The sequence below is a fragment of the Callospermophilus lateralis genome, unplaced genomic scaffold (genome assembly GCF_048772815.1).
Source record: "Callospermophilus lateralis isolate mCalLat2 unplaced genomic scaffold, mCalLat2.hap1 Scaffold_105, whole genome shotgun sequence".
In the NCBI taxonomy this organism is placed as follows: domain Eukaryota; kingdom Metazoa; phylum Chordata; class Mammalia; order Rodentia; family Sciuridae; genus Callospermophilus; species Callospermophilus lateralis.
Window position 1 is genome coordinate 307,840 of NW_027510702.1, and position 26,584 is coordinate 334,423.

Sequence of the window (26,584 nt, forward strand, 5' to 3'; positions counted from 1 at the left end):
TTCCTGGGAGTAATGAAGGACAGGAACAGCTAGAAAAGAGGAGACAGCAACTCCTCTTTTTGGGACATTTAGTGTTGGGACAACCTTATTTAAACTAATAAAAAGGAGAGGGTAGATTGAACTAGGGATGACAAGCCAAGGTCAATTACAGGCTGCCTCAGTCTACCCACAGGTTGTACTATGACCCTTCCATGGATCCCTTCAGTTGCCAGTAATAACAAGTAAAATATTAACAATATTGAAATTCTTGTATTAATTGGGGGGAGATTTATGTGCCATCTCATACTGTTAGCATATATACTAGTCTATGTATACTCACTATAATTTTAAATTTATGTTGACTTAATGTGTAGTGTGAAAAAATAAGCACTGACTTTCAGACAGTTTTCTTATTCTCCTGAAGCACCCCTTACTACTTTGTCTTACATAATTAGAAGCAAGGGGTGGAGTTTTCTCTAATAACTTTTAAATATTGTGTCTTAAAGTAATGGTCATTTAAAGTGAGTTTGATTAAACCATTTTAAGATCAAAATTCTTGAGACAAGGATGAATCTTGATGATACAGATCCATCCCATCCAAGCATTGTGTGAAGCCTAGATCCTGGCCCCCAAACACTAAATGCCCCCAAACACTAAATTGTTGTCCCTCAATATCTTTGATCACTAAAAATTTTCCTTAAGAACTGTTCTGCCTCTTTGAGAATACTATTAAGAACATATCCATTATCTACTTTATGTTAACAAGAAAGGGATGACAAACAACTTCTTTTTGGGAAAATTAATTTTTCTGATGTGTCTGACATTAAAAAGGCCATGATCTTGGTTAGTGACACCTTTGTCAATTATTCTAGAATCTTGGAAGGCAAGGTTGTGTTTATCTGTGTTTAATGGGAATTCACAGTAGAAATGTTGACATCTAGCACATGTGAAGCACTGGGTTTCAATCCTCAGCACCACATAAAATTAAATAAATTAAATAAAGGTATTGTGTCCATCTACATCTAAATTTTTTTTTAAAAAATTTTGACTTAAACAAAAGGTTTTGGGGATTGATGGAGATTTGGGAAAAGGGTATCTGCCCCCATCCCATTGACACCTGATACAATTGTCTGTGGTTCTAAGATACCATCTTTATCTCCCTCTCTAGCTTAACCTCCACATCTATCAAGCGGTTTATATATCCATCCATCTAAAGCAATACATCAATGCTATGCTTCAGGCAAAGTGCAGAAGCTTGAATTAACTACCTGGGGAAGGAAATTTTCCAATTTTGGAGGGAGATTCCCCTGGATTTCAATCCTGGCTTTATCCCTTAAGGGCTGTGTGACTTTGGATTAGGGACATAATCAGCCTTCCTGAGACTTAGTTTTATTACATGTAAAATGGAATTTATAATAGCACGTGGACATCAGCTTAGTTGTGTAGGGAGAACTGTCTCTAGGGCATCAGGTGGGGCACTGGGAAAAAAGTGTGGGGAGGAAGAGGTTATCCTTCTCCAGCCCAAGGGATGCTGCCTATCAATTTACCCACTTCAGACCCAGGAGAGGTTTCTGTGAAACACGGGGACTTCTGTTGGATTTTTGAGAAAGGCTTGGCATCTCACAAGTAGTCAGTGTCCTCTTGGGCCACTGTGGGGAGCCTGTGCCGGGAGGCGCACAGGGCGCAGGGAGTGCACCAGGCATGGCCTACAAGTGCAGGGCGGGACTGTGGCTCTGGCCCCGCCCCACGCTCACAGGCCACGCCTCTACCCCTCCCCTCAGGTCATGCCCTGTCTGGTCTCCAGCTCGCAGTTCTGGGAGGTCGCTGGTGGTGCCTTTGGCAGTAGGGAACCCTGTGAGCGGAAAGGTGGGGGGCATGGAACCCCTTGGTGGACACAATTGGCAAAGGCTCCCATTTCCTCAGGACCAGCCTGCATCTCAGGCACAGCGAGGAGGACCCACGCACTGAGCGCTCTGAGGCTGAACCAGATCAACCAGCCCACAAGGATGGGGAAGTAGCGAGCTGTAGTCCTGGGGCTCTCTTTCACTTAAAAACAGTTAAACTGTAAAAACTGGTTTTCAACATTTTCCTGCCTCCTTTTGCAAAGGAAGGAGCGCCCTTGCTTCCTCCCAGCTGATCAGTTTGGCCCCTGAGTCCTGAAAGTTTCTGACCACCCGCCCCCCTCCACCTTACTCCTTCCCGGAGAAGAGAGATCTAGAATGTGCCATAAGGCAGTGTATCTAGTGAATCCACTGTGTCCCTTGGCTTGCCCCCTCCCCCACTGGAAGTCCCACCAGGCATGAGACCTGTTTGCTTTGCCCAGCTGCATTCCCCAGCACCTGGCCCAGGGCCTGCCCTAGGAGAGGTCAGTAAACATTCCTTAGGTGAAGAACACAAACTTTATATTTACAGAGAGTAAGAGGTGATTTTTTTTAAATCACTGTTCTATGTCCTTTACCTATTGACTCCTATGCTTCTCACAGCTGTCCTACAAGGTGGGTACAAGCATGTCCTCATTTTCACAGATAAGAAAACTGAGTCACAGAAAAATGAACTTAACTTACTGGGAGGCAGAGAAGCTGAGAAAGGAATGACATCTGCTCTCATTCAGCAAACCCAGGATGCCAGGGCTCCTTCTTAGACCCCTCTTCCGACATTTTTTTGGTACTTGATGTTGGACTTGAGAATGTTGGCTTCAAAGATCAGCTCTACCATTTGTTGATACTGTGACCTTCTGCAACTCTAACCCAGACATCAGTTTCTCCATGGGCCCTGGAGAGCGGTGCCTGATCTTTCCTTCTCTGCCCACAAGCCCTTTAGGAATCCTTTCCTTGGCTGGATGGCAGCTTCTCCCAGGGGCAGGAGAAGTTTTGGGTTGCAATCAGAGACTTCCTGAATCCTCCCCTCACTCCTCCTGTGGCTTTGGCTCTGGGCAGGGGCTCCAGGGCCTCTCACAGTTGGTGTTGGAGGCCAGAGCTGCCTTTGTCAGCCCCAGGAGGCCAGCCAGCTTTTGCCCAGGCCTAGGAGATGGTTTTATTTTTCCTGTGTGTTGCAGCTGGAACCGTTTATAATAGGAAAAAAAGAGAATGATCAGGCCAAACAGCTGGAAAATAAAGAGACTTAAAAACAAAAGGGCTAGGCCTGTTCTTCTCCTGTGGAGGCTTTGATTGAGCAGAAAATTTTAGTTCCTTTCTGAAAGGCATTTGGGCTTTTTAAATCCCCTGCAGGAGCTCCCTCTAGCCCCTGGGATGCCAGGCCCTGGCATGTCCCAATATACATGACCAGGATGGGGCCAGGCCACTCAGAGAAGGGAGCAGCAGGCCCTAGGAAATGTGCACCTGACTGGGTCCATTGGGGCCTTTGACCCCACCCACTCTGCTCCTCTCCCAGTGGGGCCCAAGACCCATAACCTTTCTTTAGTGGCCTCTTGCCTGAATTTCCTCTGCTCCCTCTGGCTTTAAATGCTGGCTGGGTGCCACTTGGGCCAGAGGGTGGGAATGGACTGCTTCTTCATTCAGAGAACCAGAGAGATTTTGCAAACAGGGAGACTGAGGCAGAGAGAGCTTTCCCCAGGCCATTCAGGAAACCTAAACATATGGACTTGTCATTTTCCTGTAAATATGAAAAACAGCTACCATTTCTTAAGCACATATAATATGGAAGGATGTAGTTGATAAATCCAGGAATTTACCTGGCAGAGGAAAGCCAGCGATCTGTCTCTCAAAAATATTGCATGGCTAGCTCTCTTCTAGTTTTATTTAGTTCCAGTTCTTGCAAATGAGCCTCTTCTTTGTGTGGCCACCCCTCACCAGGGTCTCAGCTACATCTTATACTGATGAAGGAGCACTATCAAAATATATCTAATAGCTGGGCATGGTGGTGCACACCTGCCCAACTACTCGGGAGGCTTAGGCAGGAGGATTGCAAGTTCAAGTCCAATTTCAGCAACTTAGTTGAGAACCTGTTTCAAAAGAAAAAAAGGGCTGAAGATGTGGCTCAGTGATCGAGTGCACCTTGGTACCACAAAATTAAAAGGGCTGGAGATGTAGCTCACTGGTAAAGCACTCTAATTACCAGTACTACAAAAAAAATAGCAGCAAGCACCTACTAGGTGCAAAGTGTCGTTTGCTAGACTAGACATGTTCCAGCTTTACCCCCTCTTTTCTCTCCACACAGCAATGAGCCCCGTCACTATGGTGCTACCCTTTCAGGGCACCCCGACTATGACCTACTTCCTCCAATGAGAAAACTAGGCCCTAACTCCTATAGTGTCCACTACCTCCTGTTGGTTTGTTCAAATATGTAGATTGATTCACTGATAAAGACAGAGTCCTCATGATCCAATCACTCCACTAAGCCCTGCCTCTGAACATTGCTGCTCTGGGGACCAAGCCTTCAAGATAGGAGCCTCTGCAAAAGCTGGTAAACAGCACGGCCGGGATTCGAATTCAGCCCTGCCTGGTTCTTTACATTATATGAGCCTCTGTGCTATGTGGCAGCCCTCTCTGTCCAGTGCCCACCTCTGACCTCTAGGCATTGTCCTGAAAATTACTCCAGTCACCCCTCATTCACTGGTCAGGGAGTAGGCACCATGATGACATGTAGGTATATATCAAAATCTAGGCCTCTGTTTTGAAAGAGCTTTTGGTTTACTTGGGCAGGCCAAGCTTTCTACCCCTGGTCCCTTGTCCAATAGAGAGCCTTTATGTGACAGTGGTTGAGTGCACTGTATATGGATCCCTCGTCTATATGCCAGCCAGGATGCTGGTCTTTCTCTTGATGACATCATTGCATTCCGAGCATCTGTAGTGCACAGGGGATGCAAAGGGAGCAGTAGAACCAGAGTGGATGACAGAATTTCCCTCATTTCTGCTGGTGGGTATTGGTTCCCCAAAAGCATTCCATGTGTTCAGCTGAGTTAGAGACCACACATGCTGACACCTCCCTAGTATTTCTTGTGGGCCTCCGCACCTAGGAGATTCTTTCTATGACAGTAGGACTGGAGGTGCAGAAAAGGGCTATGTACACAGGAAAAAAAAAAGTACCCATGCCGGGTGTAGAGGTACACACCAGTAATCCCAGCTACATGGGAGGCTGAGGCAGGAGGACTGCATTTTGAGGCCAGTCTGGGAAATTTAGGGAGATGCTACTTCAAAATAAAAGGAAACAAACAAACATTTTAATTTTTCTCAAAAAGATCTGAGCCAGTTTGGTGCTTCTTGGTTGATTCAGATAACAGTGTCATAAGAGAGGTTAGAGTCAGGTGTGGTCTCCTGCTGCCCTACAACCTCTCTGGCAGGTGATAGTGAAGGCAAATGTTAGACCAAATTTGCTACACGAATAAGAGGCATCACACAGACATTCAGCAGCAAAGTGGGGTCTTTTTTTGTTTTTGGGGTGTGTGTGTGTGTGTTGGGAATTGAACTCAGGGGCTCTCAACCACTGGGCCCATCCCCAGCCCTATTTTGTATTTTATTTACAGACAGAGTCTCACTGAGTTGTGTAGTGCCTTGCCTATGCTGAGGCTGGCTTTTTGAACTCACAATCCTCCTGCCTCAACCTCCTGAGCTGCTGGGATTATAGGCATATGATTCTGGGCATGACAAAAGTGGAGTTATTTAAAAGATAAAACAGGCCCTATAAAGTAGGTTCAACAGCTCAATGAAGTTCCAGCTCCATGTTTCTGGCTATCTGCCCACTCCCCAGGGTGAGGAGCCCATCACATTCCTAAGCAGGCTTTGGTGTCCTCAGAATTTCTACTCATAGCTGGACATAGGATGGCCTGAGGGCGGAGATGTGTGTGTACTGGGTGGGTAGTTACCCCAGCCCCACTGGCATGCAAGGTAGAGAGCATTCTAGACTCTGTTTGTTAAACCATAACACAAAGGCCTTGGACGTCACCAATGAGAGCCCATTTTTAAGTCTACCACATTTTTGTTCTTTGTTTTCTAATGTGATAATTAAATTTATTGGTGGCTGAATGATCTACTCAAGACCAAAGGATGTGTGACTAGTCCTGGAATGTGTTCTGTTGGCAAAAGTATAAATGGCAGCCATACCCCAGAGAAAAAAACCCCAACATGGTGCCTAAGGACCTCTTCTTCCTACCTTCTTCTTTTCTGCAGTGGTGCGAAAAGTTCCCTCCAGTGTGAACTCTCCCGCCAGTGCCAATTTCAAATCTCACTGGCGGGGTACCTTAGCCCCAATGAAAACTAATTTCTGGGCTCCGGAGCTGATATCTAGAAGAACTTGTCAATAAACGGGTTTCCTGACATTTTTCTAAGCCCTACCATCTCCCCCTTAGTTCTATATAAGCACCAGCTTTTTGCAATAAAATTGGAATTCTCCCGGCGAAGTGTCTTTGCGTGGGGAATTCATTCATTCTGGTGCCCCATGTGAGGATACGGGTGAGCTCTTGCCAACAAGAGCACCGTCTGCCGCTCCACCCAGACACTCCACCCTGGTCCTTGGTGGGTGTTGATGGATCAGTTGGGAGACCTGGGGCAGGCTCCTCACCTGTCAGAAGCAGAAACACAATCAGCTGTGAAATAAAAACTTGAATTCTAATTATGAAGTTGTACATATGGAGTTGCCAGGGTGTGTTGTGTTGGTGACTGATGGTGGATGGAGAAGTCCTGTGTCTGGGGGAAGTTTTTCAAGGCTGGAATGCCATACAGTGTGCACTTACAGGAACATTAGCTTGTCAAAGTCATCTTCCATTTTTTTGGGGGGGTTACCAATAATTGAACCCCAAGAATTTAACCTAGGAGCTCTCAAATATTGAGCCCCATCCTCAGCCCTTTTTGCATTTTATTTAGAGACAGGGTCTCACTTGGTTGCTTAGGGCTTCGCTTTTGCTGAGGCTGGCCTCCAACTCGTGATCCTAGTGCCTTAGCCTCCCAAGCCACTGGGATGACAGGCCTGCGCCAGAGCACCAGCATGATAGATGTTTCTTTAGTGCTGTTTCTCTCAGTGTTATTTGGTACTTTTTGTCTTCCAGTGTTGCTCTTAAGAAGTCTGATTTCCAGGGTTGGAACCTTTCTTTCTGAATGTTTTGGAGGTACTTTTGTATAGGGCGCCTTTCCCTGATTTCCCATTCTTGATGTCCACAGGGCTTTCTGAGTCTCACTTTTTGGTTTTATTCGTATGGACAGTTGCCAGCTCTGAACGCCTGAGCTGTGGGCTGTTCCTGTTCTCTGTGTGCTGTTTCTCGAAGTCCAGCTAGGTGAGATTAGCTCTGCAGTGATTTTCAACCTGGGCCAGTTTTGCCCCCCAGGAGATATTTGCCAGCATCTAGAGAGTCATCTCTTGTGGTTTCAAAATGTGGTGGGGGAACTCGTGGCATCTAGTGTTAGAGGCCAACGATGCTGCCAAGCAACCTGCACTGCAAGGCTTTCCCCAAAAAACAGAGAAAAGACTGAAAAATCTTTTTTTTTTTTGGCTAGCAGGGAAAAAACCCAGGGGCACTTAACCCTGGAGCCCCGTCCTCAGCCCTTTTTGTATTTCATTAAGAGATAGGGTTTTACTGAGTTGCTCAGGGCCTTGCTAAGTTGCTGAGGCTGGCCTCCAACTAGCCATTCTTCCACCTCAACCTCCCAAGCTGCTGGGATGACAGGCATGCACCCCCACACCCAGGTCTCAGTTTCTTAATCCATCAAATACAAGTTAATGGGCTGGGATTGTGACTCAGAGGTAGAGCAATCACCTAGGATGGGTGGGACCTGGTTCAATCCTCAGAACCACATAAAGATAAAGGCATTGTGTTTTGTCCAGCTACACCTAAATCAGTTATATCAGTTCAGTCACCTATATCAGTTCAATATTTATTGCTAAGGAGAGGGGTGCTTAACTTTATAATGGCTTGATTTTTGAGCATTTTTAAAAAGTTTTTCTCCTAATATATGGCTGGAACAAAATTAAACTTGTTTTGAAGAAAAAAATACATAAAATTAATGCAACCCTGTTCAAAAGTAAACACCATAAATGTCTGAGTTGCATCTTGGTGGGTATTGATTGATCAGCTGGGACCCCTGATAATATTAAAATATTTAAAAAATACAAGTTATTTTTCAAGATTACAGGGTATGGAAAGATCAGTGAGATCTATAGAGCTCAATAGAAAAGGGTAGGTATATGTGCCTTTCTTCCATGAGTTTTTTTTTTTTAATAATATCATATTTTTTTAGTTGTTGTTGGACACAATACCTTTGTTTTATTTATTTACTATTATGTGGCACTGAGGATGAAACTCAGCACCTCACACATGCTAGGTGAGTGTTCCACCACTGAGCCCCAGCCCCAGCCCAGCCCCTTCCATGAGCTTTTAATTGGAGAAACCTGAACAGACATGGAGCCATTCTTAAACAAGTATTGATTCTATTTGAATGAAAGGGTAATGATCTCCCCTTCAGTATTAGATGCAGGGAGGCAGGGATGCTGTTTAGTGGGACAGGGTCACTGTTTTGACACTGGTAACTGAGAATGGGGAGTTGGGGGCTTTGAAAGAACAGGGAAGAGACATTCTGGTTAGAAGGTGGACATGAAAACCAGGCACAGTGGCTCACACCTGTAAGCCCAGCAACTCAGGGGCTGAACCAGGAGGATCTCAAGGTGGAGTCCAGACTCAGAAGCTCAGTGAGACCCTGTCTTTAAATAAAAAATGCTGGGACTGGAGCATAGTGGTGGAGCAGCTGCCTTGCACATACAAGGCTCTGGGTTCCATTCCCAGAACCAGCAAAATAAAACAGGTGGGAAGAGCTTCCTGTGGCCTCTCCTGGGCCTTGTGGTGTTGAAATCACATCCCTCTGTGTTCTGTTCTAGACATTTGCCCTTTGTTATTAGAACACATGCTTTGGGCTTGCCAACTCAGGTGCCTAAGCATTTGGGAAATGAGGCTAACAAACTGACTGGCTAAGCCCCAAAATGTGGTGCCCTGTCACTAAAAGAGGGCCACTGGGTCCAGACCTGGTTTCTCAAAAGAAGCCAAAGAGTTGGTTTTCTACACGAAAGTCCCTAGGGTTCAAAAAATGGCAAGAGCCGGGCACAGTGGCACATGCCTTTAATCCCATTGGTTGGCTCGGGTGGCAAAGGCAGAAGGATAGCGAGTTCGAGGAGAGCCTCAGCAAATTAAGGCCCTCAGTGACACAGGGAGACCATGTCTCTAATTAAATTACCCAATAGGGCTGGGGATGGGGCTCATGGTTCAATACTCCTACAAAAAAGCCAAGTTTAAAGGCACATCTAAGACTACGTGGTCACAACCAAACCATCCTGTGGGCAGCTCATTGGCTCCTTGTAATCTAAAAAGTATTTTAGTTTGCTAGATGAGTCCATCCAGCATTAGCACTATTGTGTGCTCCAGACCACACTGGAAAACAGGGAGAATATCAGAACTAGAACCAGCCTCTGCCCCACAGGCTAGTGGATTTTGCCCTACAGTGTTCACTGATCGTCCCCCAGGTTGGCTGCTCAGAGGTGTCAACAAAAGGGCATTGAAAAGAAAAGCTAAGAGGAGTCTTCCCTGGGCCATCTTTGAAGCAGCAGCTCCAGTTGGCTTTGTCCCAGCAGCTTGGGAGGCTGAGGCAGGAGGATGAAAATTTGGAGGCCAGTCTCAGAAACTTAGTGAGGCCCTCAGAAACTCAGGAGGCTCTGTGTGACCTGCACACTTAGGGTATGACCTCATTCTCATTTCAGAGATGAGGGAGGATGAAATGGCAGTCAGAGGCCATGGCATTTTCCAGTCCTGGGCCCATGTGAGAGCATTTGATTTCCATAACTTCGTGTTTGATGAGATGTCTGTTGCACCTGGTTCTCTTTAGCATCTGCCAACAGAAGATAGGTTACTGAGCATCAATTTATATTTGACCACAGGACATGGTCAGGGGGGGCTTGCCAACCATCTCACTGCTTCCAGATTTGGCCTCATGTATTATGCACTATTTGCTGGCCTTTTAACATCAAATAAAGGTCATGTAATAAATCCTTCCTGATTTATTCATGGTGTTTTTTTTTTTGAACCCAGGAATTGAACCCAGGAGTGCTTAACCACTGAGCCCCATCCCCAACTCTTTTATATTTTATCTAGAGACAGGGTCTCACTGAGTTGCTCAGGGCCTTGCTAAGTGGCTGAGAATGGCCTCCACCTTGCCATCCTCCTGCCTTAGCCTCATGAGTCTTAGTGATCACAAGTGTGCAACACCATCTTCAGCCTCTTGAATAATTTTTTTATAGATGGCTTTGAATTATGTTTTCATGACTATAAAATGAAAACCTTTCTTTTCTTGCCTCTGTAGACAGCCCTGGCCCTGGCAATTGCTCAGGAGCTTGGAAATAAGGTCCCTTTCTGTCCCATGGTGGGGAGCAAAGTTTACTCCATGAAGATCAAGAAGACAGAGGTACTGATTGAGAACTTTCGCAGGGCTATCGGTGAGTGTCACGTTAGAGTGACAGATGGCTGCTGCTTCTCCAGTGCTTTGAATTCTTTCATCTTAAAAATGCTTCTGTGATGTGTTAATTGGACTGCTCATGTTCTTTTGGTGCTGTTGACAAGACAGGCAAGAGCAACCAGCCATCCCAGCAGCTTGGAAGGATAAAATAGGAGGATCACAAGTTGGAGGCCAGCCTCAGCAACTTAGTGAGGCCCAGAGAAACTCAGTGAGACTCTGTCTCTAACTAATATATAAAAAGGGCTGGGGACAGAGCTTGGTGGTTGAGGGCCCCTGGGTTCCATCCCTGGTACCTAAATAAATAATAAATAAATAAAAAGACTAAGAAATCTACTTGGGAATCTTTTGATTTAATGGTGAAGGAAAGAAAATGCAGTAGGAGGGCACAGCGTTTGGAAGTAGGGAGATGTCATGGGACCCTGTTTCACCCCCCACAGCCATCTGATTTCCTGGTGGCTGGCACTGTGTCTTCCTGCGGTGACTCTCTGAGGGACTGGCTCTGCCTCTTGATCTTCCCCAGCAGGTCAATATAAGCATTCAACTATGGGTCTCTCTCTCTCTCTCTCTCTCTCTCTCTCTTTCTCAACCATGGCCACTGAGCCACCCCCAGCCCCTCTGTGACACTAATGCTGAAATGAAGAGTTCTTATTCTGAACTGTGTTCAGAAGCTAAGCTTTGTGTCTCACTGAACTTAGACTTTTTATTTTTATTTTTTGGTATCATGGACTGAACCCAGGGGCACTTCACCCCTGAGTTCCATCCCTAGCCCTTTTTATATTTTATGTAGAGACAGGATCTTGCTCAGTTGCCAAGGCTGGCTTCCAAATCTCGATCCTCCTGCCTCAGCATCCTGAGGTACTGGGATTATACATGTGCAAAACCACACCTGGGTTTTACGTTTAAAATTTTTCTCTCTATTGTTTTTTCTTCATTTCTCATTTTCCTTTCCCTTTTTATTTCCTATTTTTCAGGGTCTCACTATGTTTCCCAGGCAGTCCTGAAACTCCTGGGTTCAAACCATCCTCTTGCCTCAGTATGCTGAGTAACTATGGCTACAGATGTGTGCTGTGGTGTCTGGCTTACTTTTTCTTAATTAAACATGTGCCAGTGATTTTATTTAACTCATTAATTAAACATATGAACCATATTCCAACAGCTCAGGAGGCTGAGGCAGGAGGATAGGAAGTTGGAGGCCAGCCTCAGCAACTTAGCCAGACCATGAGCAACTCAGTAAAACCTTGTTTTTAAATAAAATATAAACGGGGCTGGGGATGGGGCTCAGGGGTTGAGGGACCCTTAATTCCTTTCCTGGTACCAAAAAGAACCCCCCTAAAAATGTGACCAGTAAGATATCACAATCTTTCAAATACCTGACTATTAATATTTTTAAGAACTCAAATTTTAAAAACACCATTTTTTTTGGCTAGGGCAGGGGCTCAGTGGTAGAGACCCACCTAGCATGTGTGAGGCTCTGGATTCCACCCTCAGAACCACATAAAAGTAAAATTTTTAAAAAATGAAGGAATTGTGTCCATCTACAACTTAAAAAATTTTTTAAAAACCCCATTTTTGTGAGACAAAAATCTTTTATAACTAGTCTTCACACAGTTGCTTCTGTTTCAATGGCTCAGCAGGAACTGAAATGCTTTAAAATTTGAAAAAGTAGAGGTCACCAGTCACATTTGATGAGAGTCACCCCTGGGGTGGGGGGGTGGGGGACACAGCAGGGGCTTTTGATGGCAGCAGGTGAGGAGAAATTTCTAGATTCTGCCACAGAATGAAAGGGCAAGCCGTGGCCTCCCCTCAGACAGGAGCCTTCTGTCCCTGCACCTTTGACTTCCTGCAAAGCTGCAGAGGGAGGGAGAGAGGGTCATCTGTCACCATCTGTGTCACTCCCTTGATGTGATAAAGGTTTCTGTCAGGGACTTAGAAACCCGAGCCAGTAGAAGAAACCCATATCCTTTGTGCTGTCGTGGCCAGAGACAGTGCCTGCAGCCCCTCTCCTGGCCACCAGATGGGCCCATGGTCCACTGGGCCTTCCCCTGTCTACTTGTCACCACTGAGAAACTTCTAGACAAAAATGAGTGGCTGAGAGATGGGGATAACTTTCATTTCCTCCTGGAAAAATTTCATATCACTGTCCCCTGACAGTGAGTATGGGCAGGCATTACATTTGGAGGAATTTCCTCTTTGCAGAATAGAAAAGGTTCTATTAAAAAAAATCAAAGAAGGCTTAAAAGCCCAGAATTTTCCAAGCTTGACAGAATTTCTGATACCTTCATGTTGTCTGGGAAATTTCTTTTCTTTTTTTTGTACCAGCGATTAAACCCAGGGGCCCTCGACCCCTGAGCCCCATCCCCAGCCCTATTTTACATTTTATTTAGAGACAGCATCTCTTTGAGTTGCTCAGGGCCTCAGTGTTGTGGAAACTGGGCTCTAACCCATGATCCTCCAGCCTCAGCCTCCAGAGCTGCTGGGACTCGAGGTGTGTGCAGTTGCTCTGGTCTTTGCTTGGGAAGTTTGTCTTGGGGTTTAGGAGCTGGGAATGTGGTTCATCAAACACAGAATGTGGCTTCTCTTTTTGGTGTTTTCCAAAAGGCCAATTTATAGGCTCTCAGGTGGATCCCAGGCAGAGGAGAGCTGGCCCTTAGCTTTCAGTCTTGAGTGTCCTTGTCCTGGTTGGGTTTCTGGAGAAGAGAAGGCAAGGGATGGTGTGATAAGATAATGCCCCCCCCTTGAACAGTGGGAAGGGGCCTGAGTGTCTGATCCTGTGGCCATGTGTCTCAGCCTTTGGGACATTTCTATATCAGCTCACACAGAGCCCGATGGCCACCTGCCAGCAGAAGTCCTCTGTGGCCTTCCCATCTTCCCATTTGTCAGGAGAGCAGCGAGCCTCTTTTTTTTTTTTTTTTTTTTTTTTGAGGAGGTGCACCACGGATTGAACCCAGGGCACCTAACCACAGAGTCACTTCCAAGCCACTTGAATTTATTTGGAGACAGGGTCTCACTGAGTTGATCAGGGACTCACTGGGTCCCTGTAGTGTTGCTCTCCACCCATGATGGTGTCTCCGGATTGTACTGTAAGGTGACTTGTCAGTTCTTGTACTGTGGCAGTTTGAAGTAAGAAGGCTGTTGGTGGGGAGGAGATTGATGTGGAGAGAATGATGTTCCTGCTTCTCACCGTGTCCCCATTGGCCATCCCTCCCAGGGCTTCAGATAAAGGAGGCCAAGGAGGTCTATCGGGGGAGGTGACTGAGCTCATGCCATGTGAGACCGAGCACCCCATGGGTGGCTACGTCAAGACCATAAGCCATGTGATCATAGGGCTCAAGACAGCCAAGGGCACCAAGCATCTCAAGGGGAGTTTGTCCTGAACCCTGCCCTCGGCACTGCGGCACCAGGAAGGTGGTGTGACTTCTGTGTCCCTCTTTCCTTGGCCTCTGCACTGTTGATGTCATATGGGACACTCAGGATAACACTGTGTAGTATAAAGGGACACCTTGTAGAGGGCTTGGACATAGGTCCCTTTATGAGGTAGTTCTTTCTTTTCTCATTGCTTCTGGGAGTCGTGTCGTTAGGTCAAGAAATTGCTTCTGCCATCTCATCCCCCACATGATGATCATTGGCCAGCCAGGCACAGTGGAGCATTCCTGTCATCCCAGTGGCTCAAAATGCTGAGGCAGTAGGATCACAAGGTTGAGACCAGCCTCATCAACTTAGTCAAGGCCCTGAGCAGCTCAGGGAGAGTCTGTCTCTAAATAAAATAAAAAATGGGGATGGGTATAGGGCTCAGGTGTAAGTCACCCCTGGGTTCAATTCCCAATAGTGCACCCTCACCTCCCCAAAAAGTCAAAGTGGACATAATTTTGTTTTCTTTTTCTTTCTTTTTCATAATGTTTTTACTCATCCACTGTTGTTATGATTGACTCACACTAGCCCTGTCTCTGTCCCCTACTGCATAGCCAGGTCACCTGCTGAGGGCTTGGGGAGGTATTTTACCTGTGGTTCCTCTCAGCTGTGTGCCCGTGTGTGCAGGTGCCATAAATCTCATTTACCCTGTTTTCCAGATCAAGGCCTCAGGCTCAGAAAGAGGCTCTGCAGTCATCCTGTGTCCAGTGCTGGCTGAGGGGCAGGGTGACTGTGGGTCCTCTGGTGCTGGGTGACCCCTACGAGTCCTCTGAGCTCTCTGAGACTTAGTTTCTCTTCTCTAGACCACTCTCCATCCACCATAGAATCTTTCCATCTTTCCCCCTTTTATAATTTGATGGTTCTTTGATTCCATGACGTGGTTTCTTGGTCACTGCTTTATGGAGATCATGAAAATGTCATTTCTTCCAAGGGCTATTTTTCTCTTTCCTAATGGGACCTTCATCTCAGGAGCTTGGCTCTGCAAACCTCTCTCTCTTTTTTTAATCCCTCACCACATCCTGACCACCCTGGATTAATGAGGTTCTGAGAAGGTGGCCCCTTCTCAGTAATGACACCTTGAGCCAGTTCATCTGGAAAATCAACCATATAAAAGTGCCTGAGAGGAAAAGAGAAAAATTGTCCTCTTCCCTGTAGGAGAGAGGACACAGGAACACAGTGAAAATTTGAGCCATCCATCAGTCTGCTTTGTCCAGCTTCTTGAAGAAAAGAGTCTAACGGAGAAGCAGAAAATTGTCTTCCCAAACAAAGGTGGTACTCACCTCTGATCCCAGCAGTTCGGGAGGCTGAGGTAGGCTGATCATGAGTTCATAGCCAGCCTCAGCCAAAGTGAAGCCCTAAGCAACTCAGTAAGACCCTGACTCTAAATAAAATGCCAAACAGGGCTGGGGATGGGGCTTGATGGTGGAGGACCCCTGAGTCCAATCCCTGGTACCCCCAGCCCCCCACAAACCCAAGTCCTTCTGGGCAGTTTTCCCACATGTATAAGATATTCAGACAGAAGGACCTCAGGTGCATTGTGTGGAGTTTTGAAGTGTGTGAGTTTGAGGGAGGCTTACGAATCTTGGACTGGGGACTCCCCAGCCCTGGTCCTGTTTGCAAAGTGCCCCAAGGAGGCTAGAGGGGCTGGGCCCTGGCAAGCTCCTGGCAGCTCTGTTGGGGTACAGTTGTGAACACGATCCACCTATTTTAAGTGTGTGTGGCCCACAGGATTTGGATGCATGACATAGTTTACACTCCCCATCTTAATTCTAGAACATTGTCGTGACCTTCCAAGGGACCTCATTTCCATGAATGGCCACCTGCTGTCCCTCCCCCTGGCCTTTGGCCACCACATACCGACTTTGTTTTTGGATTGGCCTTTTGGCGGGCCCCTCCTGCTGAGGGAGCCCTGCACTGGATGTTAGTCCGTGTCGTGTCCCCCGCCACCCCCCTTTGACTCTAGACTCTGTCTGGGACAGAGTTCATGTGTATTTCCACAGGGTGGCCATCTGTAGCAGCTGCTCTGGAAGCTCAGCCTCAGGACCTGTCTGCCATCCGGGTCCTGCAGAGGCTGCGGTCCTTGCCCAGTGCACACCCCTAGGGAAGAGCAAGGCCCAATCGAGCACCATCACCCCAAGATGTGTGTGCACAGCCTGGGTATGAAAGGTGCTAGAATTTGCTTTCTTCTGGTCCTGGGGTTCAAACACAGAGGTGTGGCCATAGTGAACCTGTGCTCTGCCACTGAGCTGGGCCCCAGCCCTAGGGACTAGCTATGTGGTCTAGACTGGCCTCCACCTTGGTGATCCTCCTTCCTGAGCTTCCTGACACAGAAAGTTTGGGAGTATTCCAACTTATATTTCCCTTCTGAGCTGGACTTCTCTGTGGGTGCTTTTGGGTGCTGTCACATAGAGGAGGAGACCGAGGCCCAGAGAGCCAGAATCACGGGCCATGTCAAATGCAGCCTCAGGTGGCTAAGCAGGAAGCTCTGGTGTCCCTAACCCAAAGACTGGAGCTGCAGTGGTAATCCTGGGGGGTGTTGTGGGGCGTGGCCATGGACACATGTCCCCTCTAAAGGCAGGTGGGTCCCTGTGATGACAATGCTCCTACCACTTTGCAACCATAGAAGGCAAGGCAAGGAAGAGTAATGGTGACGTTCTCTTGTCTCCTGAAGGCAGACACGACAACCCTCAGGTTCACTTCCTGATGTGCTAAGCCCCCAGTCCAGGCTCTTGTGCCCTGCCACAAACCTTTATACCCATCCACTCCTGGGGTGGTTGACTACCTCAGTTGTCTATCTGTCTGTCTGTCTCTCTTTTATGTTTAGTCCTGTGAATTGAATCCGTAGTGTTTAAGCAGGGAGCCAGAAGACTTCCCTTTTTATTTTGCTTTGTATTGTTTTGAGAGAGGCAGGCCTCCAACTTGGTGATCTTCCTACCTCAGCCTCCTGAGTCCCTGGGATGACAGGTGTGCAACCCTGTGCCTGGCCCCTCAGTTCTCTTACAGAAAGGTGCCTTCCCTCGTGGTCAGAAGGTATTGGAATATGCATCATGGTTGTCTGAGTCCCCTTTTGTCTTGTTTGGTTTCGTTTTAGCTGAACCCCAGCATTTTTGAAAGTCTGCAGAAGAAGCGAGTTGAGGCCAGGGACATCATCTACATGGAGGCCAACAGCGGGCCCTGAAGGTATGCTCCCAGGGGACAGTGCCACGCCTGAGGGTCTGCCAGAGGGAGACCTGGGTGACCAGGGAGTCACACTGCTCAGCGGAGTTGGGTGGGGGAAGTTCAGCAGCTGTCCCTTTACCTAAGTCACCTTGGCTTTTCTCTGTCTTCCTGTCCTGGTGACTTCAGCAAGCAGAGTGTTCAAGACTCAAACCCTGTGGGGGACAAGGACCAGACAGCCTTTGTCCCTTCCCGCTGCCCCAGGTGGCGTCTTCCATCTTCCTTTATCTCCCTGGTGTCCCTCCCTGAGTCCTGAGCCTGGGGACTAAATCATGTGCCTCCTCCTCTATCTGCTGCTGCATCCCACAGTGGCTGCACCTCCCTGGTTCATGGATGAGCCTAAGGCCTCATTTCACCCATAAATCACCACCTAAAAGAGCCCAGGCTTTAGGCTCCAGTGAGTCCCCTGCATGCTCCTTTATCAGGAGTGAAAAGAAAGAGGAAAGAATCTTCCAGAAAGTCTCAGGTGTTGGCCAGGCGGGTCTGGGAGCCCAGTGTGGCACCAGGCCATGAGGCGCAGGTGGAGGGAGCAATTGGGGTCCTTGGTGGGCAGCGGAGACCTTTCTGTCACTGAGTTCTATGTGGTCCTGGTGCCCCCGGTCTGCTGGCAGAGGCAGGCAGGTGCGACTCCTTGGCCACAGAGTTCATTGTGGAGACCGAGGAGGACATGCCCTGCCCAAGGGTGCTGTGCACAAGAAGAAGGAGGTCATCTAGGATGGGACTTTGCATGACCTGGACGTGCCCACACCAGGCACCAGGGACAGGCCTTGTGGTCCAGAACATTCCCAAGGCCCTGGGAACCAGTTGTCAGGGCTGTGCTGTCCTCCTGGATGTCCTCTGGGATGCTCAGCAATGAGCATGACATGAGCTTCGTCCCCTGTCCCAATGTCTAGATGCTGCCACAGCTGATCTCTGGGCTTGGTCTTCTCCTGGTCGCTTGGCAGCCTGCTGGGGGCTGCTCTCCACCTCGGGCTGGGGGTTGCCAGCAGGAGCCTTCACAGGGCTTCAAACAGCCTCACAGAGCCCCTGACCTCTGCAGAGTTCAAGCCCCAAGTCCTCCAGCTCCCAGCTGGCCCTACACTGGGCCCCTTCTGGACAGAGAGTCAGATTTGCTCTTCATCCTGAAGGGGGTCTCCTCCTCCCCACAGGAATGGGCTTTCTTTTGGGAATCTGTTTTTGTTTGTTTGTTTGTTTGTTTTTTGTCCCATGGAACTTTGCCCAGGAGAGGCTAGAGACTCTTGGGATTGGAGTTTCTTCCTACCTGGTCGGAAGGTTTTTTTTTTTTTTGTATTGAAGCTTAAACCCCAGTGTGTTTACCCATGGAGCCACATCTGCAGCCCTTTTTATATTTTATTTAGAGACAGGGTCTTGCTGAGTTGCTCAGGATCTCACTAAGTTTCTGAGGCTGGCCTCCAACTTGCGGTCCTTCTGACTCAGCCTCCCAAATTGCCAGGATTTTTAAGACACGTGCAAACATGCACGACTCTGCTTGATTCTTGCAGGTCAGTGGAAACCTCGAGGGGATCCCTCTGAGTTCAGGAACCCCTCATCCTTCCCAGGGGAGCTGTGCTGGGCCTTTCCACCTCAGGCTTCCAAGTTTAGTAACATGAGGGACCCGCAGGAGGCAGGAAGATGGGCTTTGGTAGCTGTCTTAGAAAGTCCTCTCTCCTACAGGGGAGATAAGACATCCTGTGCATGATGGGCCAGTTGATGAAGCCAAAGAAGACAGAGATCACAGGGAAGATGCATGGTGAAGCCTGAGCCTGGAGCCGAGTTGAGGCCCTGCCTCTGATGTGCTCCCAGCTCTAAGAGCTCCCCCACTGCGTGGCTCTGAGTCTTAACTCCCTTTAGAAGCTGTGGCCAAACTGTGTGTTCTGGTCCCACTGAGGTCAGCATCTGCTTCCTTTGAGGTCCCAGAAAAGTGCCGACTTTGACACCAGGCAGTGGGTCTCCCTTGCTCCTTTGTGGACTTATTTTTATTAATTTTTTAATTTTTTTGATGCCAGTGATTGAACTCAGGGGTTCTCGACCACTGAGCCCCGTCCCAGAATTTTTATTTTTTATTTAGAGACAGGGCCTGGCTGAGTTTCTTAGACCCTTGCTAGGTAGCTGAGGCTGGCCTCCAAATTATGATCCTCCTGCCTTAGCCTCCCCGGCTCCTGGGATGACAGGCATGTGCCACTGCACCCGACTCTTCCCCAATTTTATATCCTTCTCAGGCCCATTACCACTTTATTCCCTGAAAACGTAAGTTCAACATGAATCCACTGTTGCCTTGAAGCCTTGCAGCAGCCTAAGCATCCTCCATGAGTGGTCAAGAGCAGATCCATCTCTGAACTCAGTTTTGACAGCCCCGCATCATGGCTCTGGGAGAGGACAGGCCTCAGATCCCAGTTCTTTGGAAACAGCTCCATTCTGATGACAGGGGGTGCTGGTTTGGAAGGTGAGGGCTGGGACCTGAGGCAGGTCTGCCATTCTGCAGGAGCTGGTGGTTCTGGGGGGCTGAGGCTGGGCCTTCTCTGACCCTTCTTGCTCGGGTTTCCTGGTGGAGAGGATTCTTGATGCACTTGATGGAAAGTTCATTAACCTGAGAATTGTCACGCAAGGCCCCAAAAAGGGCTCCTTGACTGAGTGTAGCAGAGGAGAATCTGCATATGAAAATGCATCTCCCTGGGGCTCCCAAGTGGGGTGTCTCCGCATAAGGCTCAGGACTCAATGGGGTGGCTCCAGGACACTGCACCCCACACAGCTCCACAAAAGGCTTTTTGTGGCATTTTGGTGCAATGATGCCTGTTTTCTTTTTTTAGATGAGGGTATAGGGATTCAACTCAAGGGCTCTTGACCCCAGAGCCCTGTCCCCAGCCTTATTCTGTATTTTATTCAGAGACAGGGTCTCAACTGAGTTGCTCAGGGCCTTACTAAGTTGCTGAGGCTGGCCTCCAATTTGCGATCCTCCTGCCTCAACCTCCCAGGTTGCTGGGGTTATATGCATGTGCCATCACACCTGGCATGATTCTTGTTTTCAAATGATGACACCAAACCTGGAATGGGTCTAGTACCCAACCTGGGGTCAGAAAGGCAGTAGGAGAACCAGGCTGCAGGGTTGGGTCTGGAAAGAATTGAGGTGTGGAGAAGAGAGCAAATGACATTTCCCCCACTGGCTGCCACCTTGTCCAAGGCGAGATCAACAAGTACATCGACCAGGGCATGTCAGAGCTTGTCCCCAGTATGCTATTCATGTTCGAGGTATACATGCTGGACATCGAAGGCTTCTCGTCCTTGCACTGAGCTCTGGAATCATCCATCACCCCCATCAAAATTTTTGCCTCCGACCGAGGCCACTGTGTTATCAGGTAGGTGCTGCCAGCTGTCCCTGCTCCCGGGGTCTGTCCCCACCTATGACATCACAAGTCTGGATGGGATGAAGGGAGTGCATATTGCCCCTGGGCGACTGAAGGCTGCAGCTGCCCTGTCCCTGATGGGCAGGTTCTCCGCAGTCTTCTGAGGCTCCACAATCCTGTGGGGAGCAAAAGCATGAGGAGGTGGGGCCCCTCTGGTGACTTGAGCATCAGCTCCCACACACTGGCTCCCAGAGGCCAGCAGAGCCCATTAATCTTTAATGAGGACACTGAATGACATTGAACCTTGTCCCTTGGCATAGGTGGAAACACAGGTTTGTCTCTAAATTTGTTCTTCTTAGCTCCCCATGACAGCAGCATGCATCCTGCCATGTCACCTAAACAGGGTGTGATTTTCATTCCTGTGGCTGGCCCTGCTGTTGTGTGTCCCTGGTTGTGTTTCTATGTGAACATAGGAAAGTGAGGTCCATTCATTCCTTTGTCTCTCCCAGTCCCTCCCCTCCCTTCCCTTTGTCTCATTCAATGAAACTCTTTTCTCTTCTCCCGTATTGTGAGTCAGCCTCTGCATGTCAGAGAGGACACTCAGCCTTTGGTTTTTGGAATTGGCTTACTTACTGAGCACGATCCTCTCCAACTCCATCCATTGACCTTCAAATGCCATCATTTCATTCTTCTTTATGTCTCAGTAATATTCCACTGTGTATAGGGACCACAGTTTCTTTATCCGTCCATCTGCTGAGGAGCACCTAGGCTGGTTCTGTAGCTTGGCTACTGTGAGTGGAACTGCTCTAAACACTGAGAATGCAGGTCTCTCCAGGAACAAAACCAGTAAGGAGAGTAAGACCTTCCTGGAGACACAGTGGGGCCTCTGGCAACTGCCTGGCTTCAGGCTGCCATTGAGTATAGCTGCTCAAGGCCGTGGGGACAGGGGTTCAGAATGGCTTCAACACATCTTTAGCACAGTGGCCCTGCTATCTGTGCCACAGCTTGGGGACATTCCTTCCTGGGCCTCTGCGCTGGAGGCCTCCTCGCCTTCCCTCAGGCCCAGTGGCTGCAGTGGGCAGGTGGCGCCCTCGGGGTTTTCTGTCTTCCTTGTTTAACAGGAGCTGGGCCTGGGCCTGCTCAGCACAGGTAGCAGGAGGGCCCCTTCCACCACAGTAGCCGAGGGCCATGGGGGTGAATCCCTGAGGATGCATGCTGGGGTAGGAATTAGAAAAGAACCCTGTGGTCTAAGTGTCTCAGGATGGCTAGAGCCAGAAGTGAACCCCCATTTGCCCAGACTGGCTACTGAGTGTCAGACAGTGGGAAATTCAGTGGCTCTTGATGGAGAAGCCCCGTCTCAGGACCTAGTGGATCATAGCACAAGGCCACCCACGGGTCCCTGCCACTGGATGCTCCCTTGCCCTTGGGATTTGAGCGAGTGACCCAGGCTCATGGGCAGCATTGTGTGGTCTCCCCAAGTCCCCTGACAGTGAATGGACAAGATTAGGGTGAAAGTGCCTCCCGCAGCCTTGGGGGCAGTTGGTGTCAGCCCAGCCAGCTGCTGGGGGAGCTCAGGACACTGTGGTTGGCATTGGGGGCCGGGGGCTCTACAGCCACCACATGACACTGTAGGAGTTCTCTCACTGGGTCCCTTCACTGGGTCCCCTCGCTGGGTCCCCTCACTGAGTCCCACCTGGCTGGCTGAGGGCTCCACATGGATACATGGCACCCCCTGCTGGGAGCCCTGCTCACAGCACCCCCTGGGTCCCTGGCCTGGCCAGCAGGTGTCTTCAGAGGTTGCTGCTCTGTCCACCCTGAGCCCCAGAGAAAGTTCCATGGCAAAGTGGCTCTGACCTGAGAACCTGCCTGTGGGGATGGGGCCACGTGGTCTCCAGAACAAGACTCTGGTGCCTAGTCCCAGGGATGTGGTGGAGCAGAACTGAGGGATGTGACTGCTGCCCCCCAAGCCCAGGAGCAGGGGCTGTGACCTGGTGTCCAGGGAGCATGTAGCCCAGAGGCAGGCTGGGCTGTGACCAAGGCTGGACTGGGCCAGGAGCCAGAGCTCTGGGCAAGATGGGGTTTGGGCATGGGCTGAAGAGTATCTGGGACATGGGAACACTATGGGCAACTCTTGACCTGCTGCCCACAGGCTGCTCCCAAGGGGACCTTCCAGCTCAATGCCCCACAGACCCATGTCTGACCCCCGGGCTTATGAGTCACAGGGCGAGTAGGGACAGTGTTGGCTGAGAGTTTCTTCTCCTGAATTCCATGTGGGCCTTTGGGGGCAGTGCAACATCTTAATGGACTGTCCTGACTTGGGGACCTGCCCAGGCCAGAGCCAGCAAGTGTCCACCCCAGATGCACCTGACTTCAAGGCCCACCCCCACCCAATGCATTTAGAGACAGAGTCTCGCTGAGCTGCTTATTTACCACCTTGCTTTTGGTGAGGCTGGCGTCCAGCTACAACCCTCCTGCCTCAGCCTCCCAAGCTGCTGAGATGATGGGCATGGGCCTCTGCAGCATCCAGTCTTTTTAAAAAGTCTTAGGTGGTGAGTCTGGATGGTGGCCTTGGCCTTCTCATTTCCTTCTGTGTGGGGCTAAGGAGGGAGCCCAGTACCTCCTGTGCCAGACCAGCTACAGGCCATAGGCTTCAGGCCATAGGCAGTGGTGTGGCCTGGTCCCAGTGGGAGCCTGTGGCCTGATCCCAGGTGGGGCTTTTACAGCCCTCTGGAGATGCAGCTCCTACACCCTGGAAAGCTCCAGTATTGCTGAGTGTGTCCACAAAACTGCAAAACTGCCACCAGACTAGGTTTTAGAATGCTGCCACCCCCATCCCCGTCAGCTGTCCACAGCCCCTCTGCTGCTGCGTCCTGTCCATCACTCTGACCTCAGGCAGCAGAAGGCTGCTTTCTGTCCCTTAGCTTTCTGTGGCTGTGTGTGGGGTGTGACTGACAGGCTTCACCCCTGTCCTCCAGGCCCTCGAATCCCCCGTGGCTGAGGAACACCCACTGCATGGGGACTTCACCAGCTCATGGATCTGTGCAAGCTCTTCGGAGGGTTTGGCTGTGGGAGTGATGCTGCTGGAGACCTGTGGGGACTTCAGTTTCTTTCTTTTGGATCTGTGTGAAGGGGTGGAGCTGCTGGGTCACACAGAAACTGTGACCTTCCAAGGAACTGCCAGTAGGATGTCTTTATTGCCACACTCCTATCAGGAATGTCTGAGGGTCTTGGTTTTTCTACTTGCCACTTGACATCTGTTAGTGTCCAACACAGATGTCCTGGTAGGTGTGCAGTGGCCTTTCACTTGATTTGCATTTGCCAAGGGCCAGCGAGACTATATATTTTTTGTTTTACTGACTATTTGTATATCTTTATAGAAATATCTGTTTGTATCCTTAGCCCTTTTTTATTATGTTATCTTTTTATTATTGAATTGTAAGATCTCTTTATATATTGTGGATACTAGACCTTTTCCACATTTGTAATTTGTGAGTTTTTTTTTTTCTTTGAGTAGTCTTTTCAGTGTTTGAACAGGGTATTTGACATAAATGAGCTTTGAATGTGCTGGAGGTGTATGTGGCTCAGTGGTAGAGTACTTGCTCAGCATGCCCAAGGCCCTGGGTTCCACATACAGCATCACATACACATACAAAAAACAAAGAATTGCAGTTTATCTGCTTTTTCTTTTGTGTTTTTTGCCTCATATTTAAGATATCATTGTCCAGCCAGAAGCAGTGGCATACACCTATAATTCCAGAGGCTGAGGAGGCTGAGGAGGCTGAGGAGGCTGAGAAGGCTGAGGAGGCTGAGGCAGAAGGATCATGAGTTGGAGGCCAGCTTCAGCTAAGCCCTAAGCAACCCAGCAAGATCCAGTCTCTAACCAAAAATTAAAAAGGGCTGCATCTGGGGGTCCATGGTGGAACCACCCAGCACCAAACAAAATTAACAAAATAGGGGTTCTCTGGGGCAACCTGAGGGTCAGTTGATTACCTGTCCCTGGCTCTGCTTTCCTTCAGTTACCCCCTATCTCTCTGTTGTTGTCAGTGCCCCTTCCCAGTTCCCAGTGTCTTGCCTCAGACAAGCATAGGTGATGGGACTCCTCTTGGCCTTCACAGGGGCACTGAGGACATCCCCTCTCCACACCAGATCCCCCTGCACCTGCTGGACCGTGGGATGATCCTCTGCACAATGCTCTTTTCCCCCCACAGGAGATGAAGCAGGTGCACCCCTGCCGCCATCCCCTCCTGCCTTCACTTTCGGCCCCTCACCACCCTGGGCAGCTCCTGTTACCCAGAGGCTCTGTCCCCTCATCTGCAGGGTGGGTTGGTTACGGGGACATTGTCCAGTGTCCCAGAGCCTCTGTTCCCCTGGGTCTTGCCTGTTCTCACCTTTAACCCCCTTTGGCCAAGTTTGAGGGAGAGAATAAAAATCAGGGACCTGACAACAACCAGGGATGGAACCAGGGCCTTAGACTCAGAGCCTGTCTCCAGCCCTGTTCTGCCTTTGAATCAGAGACAGGGTCTCACAGAGCTACACAGGGCGTCACTTTTGCTGAGGCTGACTTGAACTCACGATCCTCCTGCCCCGGCCTCCCAAGTGCTGGGATGATAGGCCTGTTCTCTAAGCCCAGCTGAAGGGCTTTTCTGGGGCACCTTGCAGCAGTGGTGGTGTGCATAGGGAATTGCTGAGAGCCACAGCTGAGTCAGAATGGCCCCTGGCATTTTGCCAATAGTATTGGTTGAGAGGCAAGCCATTAAGATGATGCTGGAATGATTCAATTGTATATTAGACCTTTACTGTCTGCTTAGACCACCTACTTTGGAGTTATTGTGGGAATTCCTGGAGAGTTTGCATTGATTGGAAAAGTGCTGGAGGAGGGATTTCTGGTTGGTAGTTCCTGGAGGAGCCGTGTGGCTGGTGTTCAGGAGAGTTCCCTGAGAGCATGTGGAGTGTGCTGGTAGAGTTCAGAAATAAAGTTTGTTCGTGCTCTAGTGGCTCATAATTTGTGCCCAGCAAGACTGCAGCATTTGGTGGCCCATACGGGAAATGCCTGAAGCTTGGAGGTAAGTGAAATTGCTCGCCCCTGAGGGAAGGCGAGAGAATGGGTGACCATTTCAAAAAACCATGTGTTCTTGTTTTGATTTGTTTTGTTTTTGTTTCAAGCTGCCTATCCCTAGAACTTTCTCAGGCAAACTTGAAAATAAGGTTGGCTTAAGGTTTGAAGTTGTTTGCCCCTGAGGAAGAGATAGAAATAGACCACAAATGCACATGTCAAAAAAATAGGAAAATTGATACAATGATTTTATTGTTCCATTTTTGTTTCATTCTGTTTCAGTTTTGTTTTTTATTATAGTAGATCAGAAATTAGCAAAAAACAAACTGAAAGAGTGTTAAGTAAATTGTTAGAGGTTCAGACTATGGTAGAAATCATGTTAGATCAAGCAAAAGAGAAGGTCTCTTGAGCTAGTCAGACAGAGGAAGAAAATTTAAAGGAAGAAAGCTTAGAGGAGAAACAGCTATCAAGGGGAAGCTACAACAGGAGGCTGCTACTAACTCCGTTCTATCACCAGAGGTCGTAATTCTACCAACAGCTCCATCTCTGGAGACAACTGAGTGGTCCTCAACCCCTGTAGTTGATAGATGGGATCCTGAGACAAGACCTCAAAGATTAGCATGCCCTGTACTTGAGCAGTCAGGAGGGCAGCGAATTCACTATGCTTTAGATTTCAAAACAGTGAAGCAGTTAAAGGAGGCTATAACAACCTATGGTCCCCAAGCACACTTCACTGTAAGCATGGTCTAATCCATTACCAACTTGAACTTGATGCCAGCAGATTCGGCTAGTATGCGTAAAGCTGTGCTGAATGGAGGGCAATATTTGTTAAGGAAGGTAGCCAATGAGGAGTTTTGCATGGAGACGGCTAGGCGATATGCAGCAGCCCGTTATCCTCAGAGAAATCTACATATGTTGTTAGGAAAAAGACCTTATGAGGATCAGAAGCAACAAATTAGATATGATCCTGCTACATACTCACAAATTGCTGCAGATGCAGTTAGGTCATGGAAGACTTTACAAGGACATGGAGATTTACAGGTGAATTATCTAAGATAATACAACGAGCTAATGAACCTTACGCTGAATTTGTAGATAGGCTTATTCAAACAGCTACCAGAGTTTTGGGGAATACAGAACAA

At 48.7% G+C, this 26,584-nt stretch overlaps 1 pseudogene; it reads left to right on the forward strand.

The window, feature by feature from the left end:
- The first annotated feature begins 1,763 nt into the window (after positions 1-1,763).
- On the forward strand, positions 1,764-25,350 carry LOC143639998 (ruvB-like 1; annotated as a pseudogene).
- The last annotated feature ends 1,234 nt before the right edge of the window (positions 25,351-26,584 follow it).